Consider the following 10,053-nt stretch of genomic DNA (forward strand, 5'->3'; position numbering starts at 1 on the left):
TTACTGATGTGAAGTCTCTCCATTCCTTTCAATCAATATCCTTATCTGGTGATTCTCATGAAGATTCTAATGGAGCTCCAAGTTTGTCATTCTTCATTCTTTTCATCTCCGGTGGTTTCAATTCAAGCTTTGCTGATCATATCCTTTCCTCCTTTCTATGCTTTCTCTTGCTGCTGCACCTCTTTATCATTCACTTCTCATTATTCAATTCTTCCGGAGTGCTGAAGATATCTCAGAAGACTCACGGTTACATTCTCGATCCATTCAAGTTATTTCGAGGTTGTTATCTCATTCAAGTCATTTTATTTAACCGATACAAATCTCTCTTCCAAGCAATCGTTCTACGGTGTTTCTTTTGAGTGGGCCCTAACCCATAGGTATTTTTCTAGGATCTTACCTGACTCTTCTAATTTTTCCAGAGTTATAATCAAATTCTTTTGAAGTTTGACGTAAGAATGATTTATCATCAGTCATTTGTTTTTCTCCAAGATCTTTCAAATTCTTTTCATCGTTGGCTCAACCTCTTCGTTGTTTATTCTTTCGAAGTGCCTAAACGATTTATGGTGGTGTTTCTCGTCGTAATTCTCAGATTTGAAGACCGAAGAAGAGTTTTACCTCTATATCTTATCCGTTCTCTCAGAGATTCGTGGTTCTAATTCGAGGCCATCCTCTCATAATTGCTTGATTGTGAGAATTCTTTTTATCCATCCGGAGAAATTCAGGAGCCTTTTCAGTTTGTTCATCTGGAGCCCATCATCTAAGATTTATTCATTCTCGGCTTTCAGCTATGGTTCTCCAAATCTTACCGGTGCATCATTCAAGTATTTCTCCAATCAGCTCGTGATCTCTTCGTTTTCATATATTTATTTTACCTCAAGTATCTTCATTCGTTCTCCAATTCTTTCCGGTGAATTGTGCCTTTGCTACTTTCATTTTCAACTCTTACGGTGGTTCGCTCAAGATCTCTTCCTTGGTTGTCATACTAATTCTTTCGTTGCTTTCTATCCTACCGGTGACTTGTGGAAGACTTTCTCAAGTTGGCGCTATATCTATCATAATCCTTTCTACGAGAATAAGTACTATGCCAAATCCGTTGATTGTCATCAATTTAATTGGTGAAGGATAAGCATAATGTAATTCTTATTCTTGTTTCATCGAGTATATTCAATTCCTTATTCCGGAGGCTCATAAAATTCTCGGCTTCAATTGTTTCATCTTCTCTTTTCCCGGAGTTCCAATCTTTTTCAACTATTTCACCACGGAGTTTCATCTAAATCGGTACAAGGATTCACCTTGTGTTTTCAATTTCTCTTTCTTTTCATTCCTTTTGTTTACCGGAGTTCTTCATCAAGGTGCTACATGATGGTTCATCTATGATTTAATTCATTCTCGAAGTGTTCATCGAGATTCTTTTCTTAGGAGTTCAAGCATTCTTGATCTTGCAATCCGGAGTGCAATTCTTTCACGCATATCTTTTGAGGTGGTGTTATGTCATTCTTGATAATTTCCCTTCGTGCTTCGTGTTGCACAAGTTATCAAGATGAGGTATTTTAAATCCACCAATCACTTCATTGGAGTTATCTTGGGTTATATTTCACCTAAAGCTTTCCTTTAAGGAGTGTCGCTCTTATGGTATTTAGCATTGATCCAAGTTCTTCGTTTATCCTCCCGGTGAAATAAGTTTCTCGTCGTTCATTCCATTCCATTCTCACTTCTGTTCTGGAGGCATTGTGATATTGCTTTCTTCAACCATCATCCCGTTGTCAAAGTTCATATTCTTTTCCTCGCTTATCCCATTTATCCAGAGTGTTGTGCCTTTTGCTCAAGTTCTTTTTTTCGTCTTATCAAGTCTTGCATATCTTTCCAACCGGAGTGCTGTTCGAAGCTGTTCTTCATTGTTCCTCTTTTCTAACGGAGGTTTCCAACTTTGTTCTTCTTCGTTGCATTCTTTCTTTCAATGGCTTAACCTTTTTCAAGGTTCTTCGGTATCACTCGTTTGTCAAAGAAGCAACTTAGTTTTACCTCTTCTTTATCTCTTCCGTTTTCCCTCCGGTGCCATTCTAGATCTCGGGACGAGATCCTCTCGTAGTGGTGGAGTGTTGTAACGCCCTGAGACCGATGTGCCAGGTGTCCTCCAGTTATTCGCTGTCGTTGCCATGTCATTTGCTTGCGTGTTGCATATTGTCATGTCATCATGTGCATCGCATCATCATGTTTTCGAAACTTGCATCCGTCCCGGTCTCCTCGTTCCGTCCGTTGTCCGTTCTGAGCCCAGACACACTTGCACGCGCCCGCGGCATGTCTGAAATAGTATTTTATAAGTGGCCGGAAAATGTTCTCTGAATGGGTTGAAAGTTGGCGTGCGGTGTTTTTATGTTGTTAGTAGGCCGCCTGCCAAGTTTCATCGCATTCGGAGTTCGTTTGATAGCCCAACCATGAAACTATAGCGGCATTATAGCCGGTCTAGCATCAGACATTTTCGGTCTCCGGAAACAGTCGCCGGGCCTCTCCTCTTCTCTCTTCTCAGCCCTTTGCCTTCTGCACTACCTCTCACCGCCAAGCCCGACCTAACCTCTCTCCTCAGCCCGTGGACCTCCTCCCGCACGCGTCTGAAATCTGTCCCGGACCCGACCCGGACAGTCGTGACCGTTGTGTCCGGATAATCCCCAAACATCTACAAAACGTCTCCGTTTTTTTAATTGGACTTCCTAGCCTATTTTTCTCGACCGCTCGATTTATTTGGAGGAACGGATTAGCCCCTAAATATCTCCCTCTTTATTTATATATATATATATATATATATATATATATATATATATATATATATATATTCTCTAGTCTAAATCTAGACCAAACCCTAACTTCTAGGCACTTGTCCCCGCCGCCGCCGCACTTATCTCCCAAATCCCCATCGGGATCTCACCCACAGCCAACCACAAACCTCCCCTGTCTCTCTCGTTTTCCTCGCCGCCACCACCACCCCAATCCCCTTCCTTGGGATCCATCCCCGACCAACCAACACCCAGCCTCCGCTCGATCTACTCTTCCAGCCGCAGCTCCTTCCCGCGGAGCCCCTCGTCCCCGTGCCCCTGGTTCGCTCGATCCAGAGGAGAGGAGCACGCCATCATCAAGCTCCTCCCTCCATGGCGTCGTCGTCGCCGGCGACTGAACCTGCAGCAAGCCTCAACTCCTGCAGGCCCCCGTGACCATGAGGAGGCTATGCGAGCGGCACTGATGCACCTCGTCACCATCACCTGCCCGCCGGAGTCCCCTGTCCGCCGTCTCTCTTTGCTTCCTTCGCCTGTTCTTTCTCTGAACCTCTCTCTCTCTTTTCTTCAGACAACAGCACCAGTCACTGCATTTTCTCACCGGTGAGCCCAGGGGATGAGCCGCGCGTCCCTGCCTCCTTCCCCGCGCCCGGATCCGCTACCCTCGCCGGTCTTGCGCCTGAGCTAGCCTCCTCTGCATCTGCGTCGCTGCCCAAGCCGCATGTGTCCTCTGCTTCAAGGACGAACACGCATCTCGCCTGCACCCGTTGACCGTGCCACCCCATCTCCTCGTTCGATCCATCCTGCCCTTCGCCCGCTCCTCCGGCCCAGCTCCCGCTGCGAGCCTGCCAGCTTTCACGGGCCTTGGGCCATGCAAGGCCCAACTCCGCGCCAGCGCCCGCGTGGGCCACGACCAGATGAGGTCGTCCGCTGCTCCCTTCTCTGCCCAACCGGGCCAAGCCCAATGTGAGCGCTCAGTTTCGGCCCGTCTCTGTTTTTTCCCGGATCTGCGATTTTATCCATTTATCCCGAATTGCGCAGTTTTGCAGAAAACCCCTTCATGATCATGCATATAATAACTCTCCAACCATGCATCATATGAAAAAATTTATATATGAAACTTTCTTAGATTCTCATCTAGTTTAATAATATGCAACTTTCATCTATGTTTAAAATGTTTAAAATGATGTTTGTTTAAATTTGCTTAAATAACTTGCTAAAATGATTTAATTTATAACTAAATAACCGTAACTCGGAATTTAATAAACTTTATATGTAAATGGGGTGGAAAAATGCCTAGTTTAACATGGTGACCTTACTTTGCATGTTTAACAACTATAAAAATTTGGGTTAGGGCAGAACAGCACCAAACCTAATATATGCATATGGGGATTTACCGGAATTGCTGTTCGTTGCTTCCAGCCTCATTTAAACTTGACTAGATAGGTAGTTTTACTTTGCTTCACCCTCTTGCCATGCTAACAACATTTAATCTTGTTGGGTACATAAACGAGATCGAACTAAGTAACTCGAATGTGGTGTTTCGTCAATATGCAACGGAGTTGCATATTGAGCTCCACTTAACTTGTAAGATTGCTTGTGCATTTTGCCATGCCATGTATCTTTAAACCGGACATGCATCATACTTGGTTGTGCATCATGCCATGTTATGTGGTGGTTTTTTACTATGTTGTTTGCTCCTATCCGGTGTTGCTTCTTCGGGTTAATTCCCGTAACGTCGCGTTTGTGAGGAACCGTTCGACTACGTCTGTTTTGTCTTCTTCATGGACTCGTTCTTCTTCCTTGCGGGATTTCAGGCAAGATGACCATACCCTCGAAATCACTTCTATCTTTGCTTGCTAGATGCTCGCTCTTTTGCTATGCCTATGTTGTGATACCTACCACTTGCTTATCATGCCTCCCATATTGTTAAGCCAAGCCTCCAACCCACCTTGTCCTAGCAAACAGTTGTTTGACTATGTTACTGCTTTGCTCAGCCCCTCTTATAGCGTTGTTAGCTGCAGGTGAAGATTGAAGTTTGTTCCTTCTTGGAACATGGAGATGTTGTTCCTTGTTGGAACATGTTTACTTGTTGGGATATCACAATATATCTTATTTAATTAATGCATCTATATACTTGGTAAAGGGGGGAAGGCTCGGCCTTATGCCTGGTGTTTTGTTCCACTCTTGCCGCCCTAGTTTTCGTCATATCGGTGTTATGTTCCCGGATTTTGCGTTCCTTACGCGGTTGGGTAATAACGGGAACCCCTTGACAGTTCGCCTTGAATAAAACTCCTCCAGCAATGCCCAACCTTGGTTTTACCATTTGCCACCTAGCCTCTTTTTCCCTTGGGTTTCCGGAGCCCAAGGGTCATCTTATTTAAACCCCCCCTGGCTAGTGCTCCTCTGAGTGTTGGTCCACCTCGTCAGCCGCCGGTGGCCACCAGGGGCAACTCTGGGCTGGCCTACCAGAAGTTTAGACAATCTGAGTGTGCCCTGAGAACGAGATATGTGCAGCTCCTATCGGGATTTGTCGGCACATTCGGGCGGTGTTGCTGGATTTGTTTTAACTTGTCGAAGTTGTCTTGTAGAACCGGGATACCGAGTCTGATCGGAATGTCTCGGGAGAAGGTTTATCCTTCGTTGACTGTGAGATCTTGTGATGGGCTAAGTTGGGACTCCCCTGCAAGGATTTGAACTTTCGAAAGCCGTTCCCGCGGTTATGGGCAGATGGGAATTTGTTAATGTCCGGTTGTAGAAAACCTGAAGTTGACCTTAATTAAAATGCATCAACCGCGTGTGTAACCGTGATGGTCTCTTTCCGGCGGAGTCCGGGAAGTGAACACGGTGTTGGAGTAATGCTTTACGTAGGTTGTTCTAGGATCACTTATTGATCATAGTTTCTCGATCATGCTTTGCCTTCTCTTCTCGCTCTCATTTGCGTATGTTTAGCCACCAAATATGCTAGTCGCTTGCTGCAGCTCCACCTCATACCTTTACCTTACCCATAAGCTTAAATAGTCTTGATCGCGAGGGTGTGAGATTGCTGAGTCTCCGTGACTCACAGATACTTCCAAAACCAGTTTGCAGGTGCTAATGTTACCGAGCAGGTGACGCAACCAAGCTCAAGGAGGAGCTCGATGAAGATCTTGTCCTTTGTGTTGTTTCGTTCCAATTGGTCAGTAGTGGAGCCCAGTTGGGGTCGATCGGGGATCTGTGTAGCATTTGGGGTAGTCTTCTTTTATTTTGGTTCCGTAGTCGGACCTTGATTGTATTTGGATGTTGTAATGTTTTATTCATGTATTGTGTGAAGTGGCGATTGTAAGCCAACTATGTATCTTTTTCCCTTATGTATTACATGGGTTGTGTGAAGATTACCTCACTTGCGACATTGCTTTCAATGCGGTTATGCCTCTAAGTCATGCTTCGACACGTGGGAGATATAGCCGCATCGAGGGCGTTACATTCCCGCTGGTGATGACCGGAGCACGGACAATAGAGGGCCAGTGTTCTAAAAATGTAATGCTTGAGTAGTTGTAGAAAGTTTGTACCAAGTGGAACTTATTCTTTATAGTGCATCTGCCTGACTTGTGTCATAATTTAATTTTGACTCCTGTTTGGTCGTATGTTCATTCTGAACGCTACTAGTCATCCGCTTCAGCCCCCAAGTGAATATCACGAGGGGTGTTCTGTCTCCGCACTTTTACCCTTAGCCAATGTCTTGGTGCCCAGAGGCGATAGTGCGGGAACGAAACCAGGCAATCAGACTGTTCGGTTTTACTGCTTTCACTTAGCCATAGGAGCTTGACGGTGGGGACTAGGGACTAGCCCTCGGTGTATTTGTTATGTACTTGGGGGTCGAAGCCTACCCTTTCCGATCACATGGTTTGTGTTAAGATGAACCCTTCGTGTGACACAGCAAAATCGCCAACAATTTTTAGAGTCCAACCTCGTCATCGGATCGCAGACCTGTTCGCGCTTACTATGACAATCAGTTTTCGGCTTTTTCCTCCTGAGATACTTGACCGGGCAAACCAGTAGTACAATCATAGGGGTTCTCCCTTTGCCCTCTCAACCAAACTAGCGGAACATAAGGGGCAAACACAGTAGTCGGGCAACCCAACTATTGAAACAAGACATAGTTCAGAACATATGCATATAGCGCAATATCCGAGACGCCGGACACCTAGCGAGAAGCGGCGCCAGACTTAAGGATATTGAGATGATATATAAATCGAACTCGTGAATTATTAATATATTTTTCATGCCGGACTGTTTGAAGAACGATGAGAGGATCGGAAAAGGACAGAAAAATTGCAAGAATGCGGATATTCGAATACCATAAGGGGTATTTTTATTATTTCTTGTAAGCTTAGGACGTCTAATAGTACAATTCGAACTACACAGGCAACACTTGCAAGAGATAAAGAAAAAGGAAAATTTATAGAGGAAAGTTTGACGCACGGCCTTGATGCATGAGTTGAAGCCTACATTGTGCCCTGCTGCACGTCTGCGCCTTTGCTTCTGATGGGGGGGGGGCTGAGACCTTCAATGAGACCTTGATGGGCGAGGGCTCTGCCGGTGGTGCTTTATGCTGGGGGGGGGGTATCTAGAGTTAATCCCCATCGTCCGAAGACGAGGTCGCTCCGAAGTTCAGTTGAGCCAAACTTGTACTTCGGATTAATGAATGCCTCACGGCTGCCCATGGAATTTTAAGCGCAAAGGTGCGCTGTTAAGGCACATGGAGCATAGAGAAGGTGGGCATGTCGTGGGTCGCATATCCATATTTGGGGCGAACGCTTGCGGGTTCCCATGATGGAGAACAGGTTCAAACCCATTTGCCATTGTTGCCGTCCTTTATGCTTGCGGGTTCCCATGATGGAGAACGGGTTCAAACCTATATGGGCCGGTGTTGTATTCGGCCGCTAGGGCCGCAGTATGTTCTTTGGTTTGAAGTGAGCATTCAGTGTTGCCGTTGATAATTATGACACCTGAATGGCCAGGCATCTTCAGCTTGAGTTACGCGTAATGCGGAATGGCATTGAATTTGGCGAATGATGTGCGGTCGAGGAGGGCGTGATAACCACTGCGAAAAGGTGCAATATCGAAGATCAAGTCCCCGCTTCAGAAGTTATCCGGAGATCTAAACACTACTTCAAGCGTCACAGTGCCCATGCAGTGGGCCTCCACTCTCAGAATGACCCCCTTGAAGGTGGTATTTATAACGCCCCGAGACCTATGCGCCAGAGGTCTTCCAGTTATTCACCGACGTTGCCATGTCATTCGCTTACGTGTTGCATCTTTCCACGTCATCATGTGCATTTCATTTGCATGTTTTTCAAACTTGCATCCGTCCGGGTCTCCCAGTTCTCTCCGTCGTCCATTCAGACACAATCGCACGTGCCTGTGGCACCTCCGAAATAGTATTTTATAAGTGGGATCAAAATGTTCTCCGAATGGGATGAAAGTTGGCGTGCGGTCTCGTTATGGTGTAGGTAGACCTCCTGCCAGATTTCATCGCATTTGGAGTCCGTTTGATAGCCCAACTGTTAAACATATAGCCGCAATATAGCCGATCAAATGTCGCACGTTTTCGGTATCCGGAAACCCTTACCGGCTACACTTCATGTCTCTCTTCTCAGCCCAAGGCCTCCTACATAGCCCACCTATGGCCCAGCTACCCCCTCCTCCGCTCATAGCTGCATGATTGAGATTGTATGGTCCGAAAACCCCCTGAAACCCCCAACCCTAGCCCCTCCTGCTAAATATGGACATTGTCGGTGTCAAAACCGGCAGATCTCGGGTAGGGGGTCCTGAACTGTGCGTCTAAGGATCGAAGGTAACAGGAGGCAGGTGATGACCCACAAGTATAGGGATCTATCGTAGTCCTCACGATAAGTAAGAGTGTCGAACCTAACGAGGAGCGGAAGGAAATGATAAGCGGTTTCCAGCAAGGTATTCTCTGCAAGTACTGAAATAAGTGGTAACAGATAGTTTTGTGATAGGATAATTTGTAACGAGCAACAAGTAACAAAAATAAATAAAGTGCAACAAGGTGGCCCAATCCTTTTTGTAGCAAAGGACAAGCCTGGACAAACTCTTATATAGAGAAAAGCGCTCCCGAGGACACATGTGAATATTGTCGAGCTAGTTTTCATCATGTTCATATGATTCGCATTCGGTACTTTGAGAATTTGGTATGTGGGTGGACCGGTGCTTGGGTACTGTCCTTATTTGGACAAGCATCCCACTTATGATTAAGCTCTATTGCAAGCATCCGCAACTACAACAGAGGTATTAAGGTAAACCTAACCATAGCATGAAACATATGGATCCAAATCAGCCCCTTACGAAGCAACACATAAACTAGGGTTTAAGCTTCTGTCACTCTAGGAACCCATCATCTACTTATTACTTCCCAATGCCTTCCTCTAGGCCCAAATAATGGTGAAGTGTTATGTAGTCGACGTTCACATAACACCACTAGAGGAGAGACAACATACATCTCATCAAAATATCAAACGAATATCAAATTCACATGACTACTAATAGCAAGACTTCTCCCATGTCCTTAGGAACAAACGTAATTACTCACAAAGCATATTCATGTTCATAATAAGAGGGGTATTAATATGCATATAGGATCTGAACATATGATCTTCCACCAAATAAACCAACTAGCATCAACTACAAGGAGTAATTAACACTACTAGCAACCTACTAGTACCAATCCCGGACTTGGAGACAAGAATTGGATACAAGAGATGAACTAGGGTTTTGAGAGGAGATGGTGCTGGTGAAGATGTTGGTGGAGATTGCCCTCTCCCGATGAGAGGAGCGTTGGTGATGACGATGGGGATGATTTCCCCCTCCTGGAGGGAAGTTTCTTCGGCAGAACAGCTTTGCCGGAGCCCTAGATTGGATCCGCCAGGTTCCGCCTCGTGGCAGCGGAGTTTCGTCCGAGGAGATGGCTTATGATTTTTTCCTCATCGAAAGACTTCATATAGCAGAAGATGGACATCAGAGGGCCACCAAGGGGCCCACGAGGTAGGGGGCGCGCCTAGGGGGGTAGGGCGCGCCCCCACCCTCGTGGGCAGGGTGTGGCCCCCTGGTGAACTTCTTGCGCTCAGTATTTTTATATATTCTGAAAACGTCTTCTGTGAAGTTTCAGGACTTTTGGAGCTGTGTAGAATATGTCTCTAATATTTGCTCCTTTTCCAGCCCAGAATCCCAGCTGTCGGCATTCTCCCTCTTTATGTAAACCTTGTAAAATAAGAGAGAATAG

Source organism: Triticum aestivum, chromosome 1A, assembly GCF_018294505.1.
Source record: "Triticum aestivum cultivar Chinese Spring chromosome 1A, IWGSC CS RefSeq v2.1, whole genome shotgun sequence".
Lineage (NCBI taxonomy): Eukaryota > Viridiplantae > Streptophyta > Magnoliopsida > Poales > Poaceae > Triticum > Triticum aestivum.